Below are 13,536 nucleotides of genomic sequence, written 5' to 3'. Positions count from 1 at the left end.
ATCTGCTGTCTGCAGCATTTCCACAAGTGAATGCTTCCAGCATTCCTTTACATAAGTCTCTTGTTTTTCAAAAACTCATGAACAATTTGTGGTGACCTGTAGCTATAATCATTGTTCAAGTTCAGCAGTCATGCTTTTGAATCACAGCCATCAAACACTGCTTTGTATAATACACAAGCTATTTGAGGTTACGTACCCTTGTCCATTTCACTGTACTACCATTGAATAATGGGAGAATGGTGCATTCATTCACAACCCCTTGAAAAATTATCCCTGCAAAAATAATTAAAATATTTTTACCCTGCCAAAGGGAGATGCAATTAGCGTAGTATCTACATCACTGAGAGTTAGGAATGACAATAAGTCTATCAGTGTCATTGGGAATTCTCATGATATGTAAACTATGAAAAGCACCTCCACATTGGAGAAACTTCCTTAGGCCATTCCAATAATAAAATTATATTGCTGCCCTGCCTTGACTATGTAAAATATCACAGACACTAATGCAAAAAATATTCTAAAAGGCACAGTCATAAGTAATAGTGTGTATTCACATTAGCACTCTTCCATCATAGAGTAGAAGAGGATTATATTATGCATTTTGACTGAATTATAAGCTTAGGGTGGGGGGTAAACGATGCAGGGTCCAATCCTATCCAATTTTCCAGTGCTGGTGTAGTTGTGCCAGTGCGGTGTGTGCTGTATCCTGTGGTAGAGGGGAAGTCACTGGGACCTTCTCAAGGTATGGGAACATGTGTTCCCTTACCATGAGGTTGCATTGTGGCTACACCGGAGTTGGAAAGTTGGATAGGTTTGGCCCGCAATCTGCTTATGACCAGTAGAGGCAAGAGAGTTCTCAGTAATGTAAAATTCAGATATAGCAATATTTTCCTTGCAGTCACTTCTATATCAAATGATAATATTAAAACAATTATTTCAGCTTGTTTCTATCTAGAGAGAATGAGTGTTTTGAATATATTTGAGAACAATTTGCTTTATCTCAAAACTGAACTTCTTTCAGTAGTTCTAATGATGCTTTTAATAATGCAGACTCATAAGCAGTTACATTTGCAATTCTCATGAAAACAAAAAAGTTGAGACAAGAATCCTAGCTATATGAGATTTATTACTGCAATTTTATGAGAGTCTTGCTTGGCTTTAATAACAAGGCTTATTTCAGGCCAGAGTGTAAATAGAACAAGGTACTTTTCTCTTAAAAATTGCTTCATGTTGTATCCTCAGGGAAAGCACAGGCTAGACAGCAAGACGCACTTTGAAGACAACTTATGAACTGAATTCTTAAAAAGCGTTACATTCCTATTTTTGTTCCATGCAAAGAGGCAACATTATAAGGCTGCACACAAACTCATTCTTGATCTGCTGGATGTAATGTATTAGGTATATATCTCCACCCACCCACCCACCCACCCACACACAGGCACAAAAAATGCATGGGAAGATTAAGTCTAAAACCACACACTCTGTAATGTGTATACCATTAAACATGTTAACAAAAATCAGAATACTTTTTCTGCTGCAGGATAAATTTTAGGGCAAACCAAGATGTTATTTTTAAACATATCATCTGACCCTACAAGGATGGGGTGGATTTGCAAGTAAAATGTAGACCGTATGATTCTGATCAGGTGGATTTTAGTCTCAGCCGTAAAGTTTTCCTTAAAGTAGAAAATTGCTAGGATTTCTTGCTTAAAGAAATTTTTTTGGCAAGATCGAGTCATTAAACAAGCCTGTGGGGGGAGGGGGGTCTGGGGAGCTCTGCACCCCCTCCCTGAGAGCCCATTAACTTGCTTAAGAACGTACCCCAGCCAAAGATCGTTCAATGAGAATGCTGCCTCCTGGTAGCCTGGATGTTTAAAAAAAAACTAGACGGAGGTTAACAGAGAGTGGTTAAGTTCTGCTTTCTGTTAGCTTCTATCTAGTTATTTAGAAGTGACCAGGCTGCCAGGAGGCAGTCTGAAGGTTGCTATGAGCTCCTAAGCTTGTAAGTAACATGGTTTAAGCAAGAATCACTGCCAGGGTAAGTTAAAATGGCACCTGGGCGGGGCTCCCACACCCACAGATAAATGAAACAGTGGATAAGGGATCTGTGAATGCCCCACCCCCTACATTCAGAACAGTAATGTACTGTTTAGGTTTGTAGCCTATGAGCAAAAGGGCAGGTTATATCATACAAGCTTTGAATTTTGTGTTCTATAATGTTCACACCACAACAGAACTTTCCAACAATGCATTTCTCAGAATGTATCCAGATCATTAATTGATACATACCTGTATATATAAAGTCCTGTGCATATGTCAGCTGTGCTTTGAATGAGTTTCCCCCCCCCCCGATCTGTTTAAGTATCAAGTAGATTTGTAGCCATGCTGATATGAGGAATCAGTACCCAGGAACACATTTTCATGCGAATGACAATACCTGTGGTCATTTTTGCAGCTAAACAATCTGCATATACTGTATACGCATTGCACCTACATGTAATGGAATGTGTGAATAACTGTACCCAAGTACAGACTGACAGTGATTGAAGCCAGATACAACTCAACATGAGAAGATCTCTTTTGAGTTGAAACAAAAGTCTGGAATTGGAGTGTGCAGTATGTATGCCTGCTCAGCAAAAATTTTCTTATTATATTTTACTATAGGCCTCCCTGGGAGCAATTATGCACTGAAAAGTGAATTACAAATAAATACATACATAAATTTCAGTATCATTATCTGAGGATAGAACCAAAAAACTACTTTCTATATCCCAGACATGCCATGTTTTCCAATATAATTAGATACACTCAAAACTGTTTCCAGGGTTGTTTTGTTCTGTTTAAAACAAAGCAAAGACTGGGAAAGACTATGATATTGAATGTTGTTGAAAGATTTGCTTTTGAAAAGGTTGCTGCTGTTTTATCAAATACCTATTAGAAAGGAAGTTGCCTTTGCCAGCTTCATTCTCTACTTATTTATCAATTTTGTAAACATCATACTCCAATACAGTCTAGAGGCAATATACACTAGTGTGACCAGCGCTGATAAATAATATGACCCCTTCTGTGCAAAAACACCTGAAGTTGTGCTCCTAACCAGAGGGCAGAAAGCTCTCTTGTAAGCTCACACTTTCATTTTGTTATCGTCTTCCATTTTGTTATCTCTTCCTAAATGATTTCTGTCATGCTGAGCATTACATTTTATCATCCTTGAAGAGCAAGTTCCCAGTGTTTATCTTGTTGGTTCCACCAGAAGAAAATGCATAAATGCTATAGGACTAAACTGTTTTGCTCAGAGGTTGAACTATGTAAGAGTCAAAAGGTGTGATACATTAGTTCCAAAGAAATCTCAATTGGTTTAGCACAAAGGAGAGAAGAGGAAAAAAACCTTCCAAGAAGGTTTATATTATTCAAGTGTAGAGTTTGCTTTATTACCCAATGTAGAGAACATAAGACCTTGCAAGAAAAATCTGGCAATATTATTAGAAAGATGCCCCACACTTCTGTTTTGTTTAAAGGAACCAAAGAAGGAAAAGGGCGGTCAGACCACTGCTTCTGATTCACTTCCCACTGTTTTTAGCAAATTGGATACAGGCAACTCTGTTCACAGTAGGCTGTTACCTCCCTCCAGCCAACTCAGCATGACATGCTGGGTTTGTTGGATACTCGCTGCAATCTACGTTATTCATATCATCACAAGGTCAGCTATGCTTTGTTATTCTTCATTTTAGGCTGTGCATTTGGGAAGCATCCAGATAGTAAGCTTGGAAGAGACAAAATATTAAGCAACTCTATCTGCATATTAACAAAGTGGCTTGCCTGTTAATATAGATTAGGATCTAAAAAGCTACTTATTTTAACCCATTTCTGCCCAGCCCCCAGGTGTACACATTTGATTCCTGTTGCATATATGCATGTTGGGCAGAAATGGCTTAAAGAAGAAAGAGGCATGCCTTGGAAGCAGGGCAGCCCCCAGGAGCAGCAGGGCCCAATGCAGAGTGTTCACATGCTCCCTACCTTCCCTGTACCTCCCCATTCACCATGCTGCCACACCAACTGCAGCTGCGGTAAGCCAGTCACTTGTGACAGCATCACCAACTGCTTCCAGGAGGTCCATTTTCAGCCAAAAGGATTTGAGGGACTTGATGCTCTGCTTGTCACATCACTCTCTCAGGTGCTGAGATGCTGGCTACGGCAGTGGGCAATCTGTCCACTTTCCCAGTGCGGGGCATCCCAACGCACGGGGCCCAGTTTGAGGAAATCAGGCAAATTGCCCTAAGGCCAGCCCTGCATGGAAGGACAGCTGCCAAAGAGCCTAGGAAGCTGGGTCATTGTTCTCACAAATAATCCTGCACTCAAGACACCAGGAAGGACAAGACACATAGTGCCTTACATTGCTGTCTCAAAACTCTTTAGAATTTGTCAAACACACATGAAATAGCACAGTACCCAAGATACCCTCACTGACATCCCTTATTCTATAAAAGCAATGAAGTAAATATTTATAACCCATATTTACCAGGAGGGCAATGAAGTCAGGAGGGCACTAAAGTCAAACTAAAAATAATAGTTATGAATAAACTAAATAAAACAATCAAGAACAATACACAATGCCAACTAAACAAAACCACATGGGCAACATTTAAAAAAAAAAAAAGCAGAACACTGTAAAAACTTAGGACCAAAAAGAACGTCAGGGCTAGAACACTAGTAATGGTTGCCAGAATTGGTCAGGGATTGACCAGAGAGGCAGTGGTTGATGGTTCATACCCACAACAGCAGCCAACTGGTCATCCAGCCATTGTAATCAGCAACAATGGTGGCACTACAATGGCCATCACAAGGCAAGTGGTTGTGCCTTCGGTACCCAGTGCAGAGCTTTGCCCAGGACTCTGTGCAACTTGGTACCTATGGAGATAGATACCTATGGAGATAGGTCACCACTAAAGAGAAGAGCCTACTATGCATCATTGCCAAATTCACCTCTTCCAACAATAGGATGTTCAAGCAGGCCTTCTCAATTGATGACAAATAGGGACCACTCCAACAGAAAAAGCCCTCTGTGTGCAATATGAGGCTGGCTAACCTAAAACAGTTTGGACAGCATTCCCATTTTTTACCCCATGCAACCTGCATATTTGCAAGAGTAGTTTTATTAAAATAATAATTGGAAATGCCCAAATCTGGTCCTATCTTCCTCAAATCAGAGCAGGACAAATTGGCCAGTATCCTGCCAAGCTTTTCCCAATGCCTGTTTATCAATCCAGGCCATCCACCTGATCACAGCAGAGACTAGGGACTAGTACAAAGGACTATCCCCAGGCTTCCTGCCTTTGAATTAGGATAATCCGGAATTTGGAGATACCATACTACGAGAACCTATTGGACTCTTTCTGTTCCAGCTCTGATAAAGATTACTTGTCAGTGGTGTCACTAGGATTCAAGTCACCCAGTGCGGGAGGCCTGTGCGTCACCCCATGTGGTGGGTGGGGCAATGCCCCAGGTGGGCGTGGTGATGTAACATTGCCCCGCCCCCACTGGTTTTTTTGGCTGTACCTTTTGTTATAACACAGATATTTCAATGTGGTTTGTTTCATTGCATTCTGCATGAAATTACACATTGATTGATATATAACATGATGGGATTATTCCTTCAAACTCTGATTTTAGCAACTTTGAAAACTTGTAGAGTCTCACACACATCCCCCCCCCCCCGTGTCAACTTACTAACACCTTATTGCAGCAGTTCTCAAACTTTTAGCACTGGGACCCACTTTTTAGAATGACAATCTGTCCAGGACCCATTGGAAGTGATGTCATGGCCAGAAGTGACATCATCAAGCAAATTAAAATTATAAATGATTAAAATAAAATAATTACATAAGGGGGAGCCAGTCCTGTTCCACCAAGTGAATCTACTCTGAAGTAAGTCCTATTGTAGTCAATGGGGCTTACTCTCAGGAAAGTGTGGGTAGGATTGCAGCCTGTGAGCCCAATCCTATGCATGTCTACTCTGAAGTAAGTCCCATAGTGGTCAATGGAGCTTACTCTGTAGTCTGCCTGCAATAACAACCCCCCAAAAAGAATCAGTGAGATTTCCAGCCCTCCCCAGTGCCCAGTTTAACGTTCTTCTATTTCAAGCATATCAAGATAAAGACCCACCTGGCTTTGCAAGTGCAAAATAGAAAACTTTGCCTTACCAGTTCAAGTCACTTTTTAGTGGGGGGAGGGGGAGAAGGCTGCCTTCTGGAGCATTTGTTGCACTCCAGCTCCATGGATCGGGACCATTCCAGTGTCCTCACATTCCCCTTTGCCTGGCCTGACCACCAGCCAAGGCACGTCTGCCTACTCGCGAATAAACACGATGTGAGGCTGCTTCACTTTCCATAGAGCTCAATAGACTCGCAGCTGGGAGGGGGGACCTGCTGCTCCGTGTTTTGGGGGGCTGCATTCATAGGATCAGGACCATTCTGATGTCCTTGGAGCCTCTCAGCCTGCCTTGACTAAGGCAAGTCCACCTACTTGCGAATAAACGTGACCACGTGGCTTTGTTTCGGGCTCAGACTCGCAGCTGGGAGGGGGAAGCTTCTCTGGTGTTTTTGGGGGGCTGCATTCATTGGATAGGGACCATTCTGGTGTCGTTGGATTCCTCTCAGCCTGCCCTTTCCGACGGACTATGGCAAGTATGCCTACTCATGAGTAAACATGTACTACGGCTCACTTTCACTTTCCATAGGGCTTCACGCATTTTTTCCTTCCGGTTTTTTGGCCACAACTTTGAACGAAAGGAGCAATTTCAATTCTGTTTTTTGCATTGTACTTCGCTGGCCATTCCACATCCAAGATGTATGGCATGACATGGTAGCTCCTAACCCTGCAAAGTTAGCACGTCCTCCCCAGGGCGCATCACCCCCCCGGCGCATCACCCGGTGCGGCTCGCACCCCCCTAGCAACGCCAGTGTTACTTGTACATTGCTGATTGCTCCTTTGGTACCCAGAGTTGAACAGAGGAACTGCATCGAAGAGAGTAACTCTCTAGTCAGGGTTATGTCTAATTAGTTGCATCAGGTGTTTAGTTTGAGGCAAGATGAAAATATATTGCTTGATTGCAAGTGCCTTTTTGTCCATTTGACTTGTTTGCATTTTTATTTTTGCTTTAAATTAAAAAAAACTTTCTATTCCCATTTCTGAAAAACTTTCATGGTTCTGACACGGACTTGGTTTGGTACTTGCTGGATGGGAGAAATGAGTGTTGCTCAATATATGTTGCAAAATAATTATTTGCAGTGCTGTCAAGGTGTAAATTCCTCTATAATTCTATTCCACCACACAATGATCCTGAACAATGACTGGTTGCAACCTTATTTGATGGATATTGTTTATGCCAATAAAGGTGAAATGAATGAATGAAGAAAAGAAAAAAAAACTTTACACATGATGTGTCTAGCCCTTCCTGTTCCAAGCAAAGAGCTATCTTCCTCACCCAATGGCCATTCAGGGTTAATATTATTCAGGATAAGCATGGGTGCTAAGAAACCCCAGTCTTAGCGGCTTACCAGGACAGGAGGTTGGGTGAGAAAGAGAACCTGGTTTTACGGAAGTCTACTAAATTGTTTGAAGACAAATCTAATTATACTTGGGAAAAGGTAGATTCACAAACTGTGCATCTTCCCTACACCACCACACCTACACCACCACCAAGGAGAGTTGTGAGGCCTGCTCCAAATTGTGATAAGGAGAGAAGCTGCCCCATACAGAGAGAGGCAGTTTTTCAAGTATTCTGCTCCTAAGCCATTTAGAGCTTAGAACTTCAAAATCAGCACCACCAATCGCACAACTAATACAGGCAATGAAACTCAGGCATGATGTATCCCTCAAATTTTGGTTGGTCAACAATCATGCAGCAGTATTCTGCACTAACTGAAGTGCAATTAAAGGTGCTCTCATATGTCCAAATGGCCTATATCACCTGAACAACTACACTATTGCAGAAAATTGTACAAAATGTTAAAACAGAGAAATTACTCTGTGTACTAGTAACCACTACATACACTTGCAGTATTTTTACTTTGCAATATCTGTGTGCCCATTACCTGTTAATTCTAATGTCTTCGTTTCTCCTTTCCTTCCCCCATCTCCCAAAGAATTCTCATATACACATAACTTTCATGTCATTCACACATCATTTGCACATACATGCATTAACACACTTCAGTGCTCCCTACGTGCCTTTTATCAGCAGTACATAGCTCTCTCTGTCCCTAGGCCTTGCGTGTCAGCTTTTTAAACTTCTGCACATTTGGAATATTCATAATTTATAACATCTTAGCAGCTGAGTTAATGACTAAAGAAGCCTCACTATGAGCAAATTAAATCTGAATTATCACACCTAATAGGCTACAGAGTTTTCACTACACTGCAACCTGCCTTGCAACTAGGTTTTTAAAAATCTTTTGGAGATTGATTTTTTTTTTGGAACAAATTGGCAAAACCACTATTATCTTGTGCACTGATACTTCATTTGTGTTTCTATAAGCATAGAAAGAGCTCTAAAAGAGAATCTAAATCTGGTTTTGAATTTACAGATAACTAGATGAAGAAGATGCCCTAGTTTTCAGAAATAAAAGTTTGAAGAGAAGTAAACATGCAGAGTTTTCCATCACAAGGTTCTGGGAAATAGCATCTATTTAGCTATCATAAATCAATATCAGATATTGTCTGCTGGGTTAACGTGTTCCAATTATCTCACTTGCCCAGCTAGCCATGTTTAGAGCAAAGTCTATCCATTCCTCTTGCATATTTTTTTTTAAAAAGTCACTCAGTTCACTTAGAATATTCTCCCTTCCCCCTTCCCCAACCACTTATTGAAATGCACAGGAGCCTCAAATATCTAGTCAAAGTGAACGGAGTAAGAACGGCTTCCTCAGTGTATAGTTGGCCTGCATCTTATGCGAAGATTACATTCTGAGGTCAACACATAAACCCAAAGTCACGTATAGTCAAAACTCCCTTAAAGTCAAATACATAAAGTCTCTTTAAGAACCAAAAACATAGTACAGTACAACAAGCACGCAGGAACAGCAGCTTTATTCTCATCAGGCTTCAGGGGATAAACACAGTATGTGGAATGTTGGGCAGGGTGGGCTACAGTACTTAACCCATTTTTCTCCGGGGGGGGGCTGAGCACGTGTCCTTGAATTCACATGAGTTTATCACACGTAAGATATGGACCAACTGTATTTTTAGCTTTTGTTAAGATGTTCTCATAAAGTCTATATTTCACAGGGTCATTTAGCTATGGGTAAACAGAGCAATCTTCATCACCACCCGAGTGCTGATCACAGCTGAACTGGACCTTAACAATTGCACAAAGAAGTAATTAACTTCAGTGTATGTGGGAACCTGTTTAATCATCACAAGTCTTTAATTACAGTTATTAGTTATTAACTAAATACTAAATTGTCACAGGCTGGCCTTACTGCAACTAAATGATGCAACTCCTCATATAAGAAAATAACTCTTTAATTTTTAAATGACTTAATGATGGCAATAACAAGACATGAGGGAGACTTAACACCAATGACTAAGGTTGCTTAAGGTCTTAGTTGCCAGTGGTTCTCACTTGAATTAATGAGCTTAGTAGCTGTCAAAGAAGAAATGGGTTTTTCCTATCAACTTATTTAGGTAGTCCTTAATGTTGTATAGACAGGGGAGAAGCACAGGAAGACTGGGGAAAAAATTAGGGTATACAGCTAATTAGGTTTGAATTGTAAACTTCGGGGGGGGGGGGAATATATTGAGCAACTTCTTATCCAAAGCCCACTGAAGTAACTGCTGTATAGCCAAGTTCTACCAGAAACACATCAATAGTAATCCCACTAATTTTATTGTCATGGAATCCAACACTTTCATTGCTGATTACAGAGTAAGCGTGAGCTGGTTCATGAAGACAACATAGTTTGCAAAGGGCCTATTCCCATCCCACTTTCCAGCACCAATGCAGTTACAATGATGGTTGCCAACCTTCAGTCTCGAAAGACTATGGTATAAGCCTACAGCACCCGGTATTCCCTGGCGGTCTCCCATCCAAGTACTAACCAGGCCTGACCCTGCTTAGCTTCCGAGATCAGACGAGATTGGGCATGTGCAGGGTAACAGTTGCTGTCAATACAGTCCTGAGGTAAGGGAACAAATGTTCCCTTACCTTGAGGAGGCTTCCATAACCACACCCTACTGCAGGACGAAGCACACACCCTTTTGGTACAGTTGTATCAGTACTGGAGACTGGATAGGATCGGGCCCCAAGTCCCTACTGTAAAATTCTATTGGCTTATGGGCCAACAACTACACAGCCCTATTCAATCTAAATGGCTTACTACTGCACTGTAATCACTTCTGTAATCACTGCACTGCACTTCTTAGAAATATAGTAATCTACAAAGAGGTCTCTTTGTTTTTAATTTTTGCCTATGCAACCCTCACAAACATGCAAGGTAGAAGTCTGGGTTAAACTGGACCACTGTATTTCAAATAATAAACCTGCAACATGAAAAAAGTCTAAAAACTCAACTCCTCCTCCCCACATGCAGGGGGGAAACAGTAGAGACCATATATTCCCCCAATCAATCACAGGCAAAACCACCCTGACTCAAAGTTATGATTCATTAAGAGAAAGAGTGAGCTTGTCATGGTAAACCCCAAAGGGTTGAGGCAGCTGGACTGTGCAGACTCCCACAAGCCAGCAAGCCTTACAGTTGTCTAGACTCTAGGCAAATCCAAGCCAGAGGCTGAACCAGTAAGCATCAACTGAGTACTACTATCTGAGTAGTACTGGCTCAACCACAGAGCTTGCTTACTTCAGGAAGCACACCAAACTGCCAACTCCTGCCTCCCATGACCAAAAAGGAAGGTGCAAAGAGAGTTGAACAAAAACAAAATGCAAGACATTCATGCCCAAAAGCCAGTCTAGGGTAGACAGAATCTGTATTTTTCTCCTTTTTCGTTCTGGTTCTCTCACTTTATTTTCTAGTAAAAAATAAAGGAGATGGGGAGGGGGGACATTTGCTACAATATTCCTGGTCAAACAAAGTTCTGAAGCTACAATCTACAAACACCTATGAACTACAGGCCAAACTATTTGTCAAATGAAGCTGCAGGTTTCATTTCTTTCAAAAATTGCACTTTTTTTTTAAATTGAGAGGCAGGTTATTATCAGGAGCTAGAAGTGGGAGGGTAAGGAACAACTTAACCTTTTCCATTACTGTTATTTGGTTAGTCAATATTTCCCACCTGCGCAGAAAAAGGTACACTATTTTTTCTCTGCAGATAAGCATTCCTCCTGCTGTCAGTCTACTTTTAAAAACAAGACCCACACATGTTGCGTGGGGAAAGAAACAGGTAGCTGTGTGTAAGTACAGTTTGGCTACAAGATAATAGTGGGATGCATGGGCATACTGAAAGGCAACAATACCTCCAACTCCTTGAAAAAGCCTATTGTTTTCTCTCAGTCATATGGTGTGCATGTGTACAATTTAAATTACTTTTTAAATGTTTCACACTCAAAGTGGGATACAGTGCAAATTGATAGAGCACAAGTTGCAACTTTGACACAAGCTGCGATACAGATGAATGAAATTGGCATGCTTCCATTGCCTTCTTTTTCATAAAAACATAGACATGGCACAACTATCCATATTTCAATATGAACACAATATGACCCAGAGCAACAGGCTGCATGGTTGCACTACATTTCAGTAAATACTAAAACCCAGACCGGAAATATCAAGGCTGCAAAACCGAATGTTCCTAGAGGATGCATCTGTCCCAGCTTCATTTAATTTGACTTACAAGGTACTAAACCAGGAACAACCAAAGAAAATAAATTACATTCCGAGTGATAAAATTTATGATGTATACAAATTCAATTACATCACTATTTCAACTATATCAAAGGGAAAGAAACAGGTATGCTTCAATGCAGCTGAACATTTGACATATTCATTGTTTTTAGGCTACAATTCAGGAAGAAATGGCTGAAAAGGTTGTAATATTTGAAAAAAGCAACTTGTGTCTCAAGATGTTTTACTTTTTCCACAATAGCTTTTTTTTGCTGCAGTATTCACTGCATTAGAGCCTATCCATCTTGTTTGTTGCCTTCATTTGCTTCTGAACATTTGTCTCAATTTATAATAATCTCCATCCATCAATATACTTCAGAACATATAAAAACCAGGACAGCTTTTTTTATTTTGAATGGCTTGTGAACAAGTACTTACTTTAAACAGCTTGCACATACTATCTCTTTCATTAACGAATATAAAATATACAAAGACTCTTGGTCCTCAATTGAGTTCACAATACATTTGCAATAAATTTAATGACAAAAAAGTAAGAATGCTGCTGAACTCCAAACTGACCATATTTTGCTCCTAGTTCACCAGTTGGTCTAAGTTGGTCTTTGAACCAAGTCCAAAGTAGTTTCTGATTAGTAGGTCCATGATAGGTCTTGCTTTATGTATGTTTATCCTCCAGTTTGCTGTATACAGGTCCAACTTTGTTATACATGGATTTTTTATACTTGGATTTGACTCAACATGGCCACTGCAAATGAGAAGGAATGTCTTGATCCCTGGAGAAGGGGAAAAATGCACCCCATTAAAATGCTTTTCTTACTTTTGTAGAGTTTTTATCTCAACAGGATGAGAAGGGTCTTTAAGTTAAAGGAACAGTCCTTTACAATAGTTAGAGAGTGGGCAGTTAGCTGACAATCAATCAATCAATCAATCAATCATTTGCAACCCCCTCCCTTCATTGAACCAGTGAAAGGAAGATAATCCTTTCTGGAGAGAGACTGATTGTTGGATTGTCATCTTAATGACTCTATCTTAACATCACAAAGGTCAGCAAGGCTGTTTTTAAATCACCTGAACAAAGGGACTTTGTTTTTTAAATTGATTTACTATAGTGTGATTTTTGCCATGCACTGTGAGTTCCTGGAAAGGAACCCTCTCCACTAATGAGACTCAACCTGTAGTTACAACTATAACTTGAAACTTTAGGTAGCAAAGGAGGATTCTATGTAAGCAGGGTAAGCAAACTACTTGATCTAAATAGCACTACCCAACCACTTCAATCTGCACCATTAGTGAGCTCTGTTGAAAAAGCAGACAAAGAAATATGATGACCTCAGGGCAAAGAAACTGATGATACAGGGGATTGATAACTAAGGTTTGGATACTTTAGGCACCTCCTAATGTACCAACTTGTTGCCCAAAATATTTTGTTCTATATATGTACATGCCAAGCAAACATGACCCAGACCAGACACCAGTCACTAACTTTATTATAACCTCAATCAGGAGATGCATAATCAAGGAACTTTCTGTGGCACACATTTCCAGCTGGGGATGGATTACCACAGAAGAGCTTATTAATGCACTCGCCAAGTCACTGCACCTTGTTCCTTGCATAATAATAATGCTGAGAGATTATTCTGCCATACTACCTCACTTATGAGTTACATACCATATTGAGTCT

General features: G+C 40.5%; 1 protein-coding gene and 1 pseudogene across 1 annotated transcript in view; both read right to left on the bottom strand.

Moving 5' to 3' along the window:
• Positions 1-13,536, bottom strand: part of CLSTN2 (calsyntenin 2) — a 429,960-nt gene that overhangs the window by 364,428 nt on the left and 51,996 nt on the right. The gene's annotated exons all lie outside the window — the stretch shown is intronic.
• LOC136646118 (5S ribosomal RNA) lies at positions 10,050-10,169 on the bottom strand (annotated as a pseudogene).

Source organism: Tiliqua scincoides, chromosome 3 (genome assembly GCF_035046505.1).
Source record: "Tiliqua scincoides isolate rTilSci1 chromosome 3, rTilSci1.hap2, whole genome shotgun sequence".
In the NCBI taxonomy this organism is placed as follows: Eukaryota; Metazoa; Chordata; class Lepidosauria; order Squamata; family Scincidae; genus Tiliqua; species Tiliqua scincoides.
This window is presented reverse-complemented; position numbering and strand designations above follow the sequence as displayed.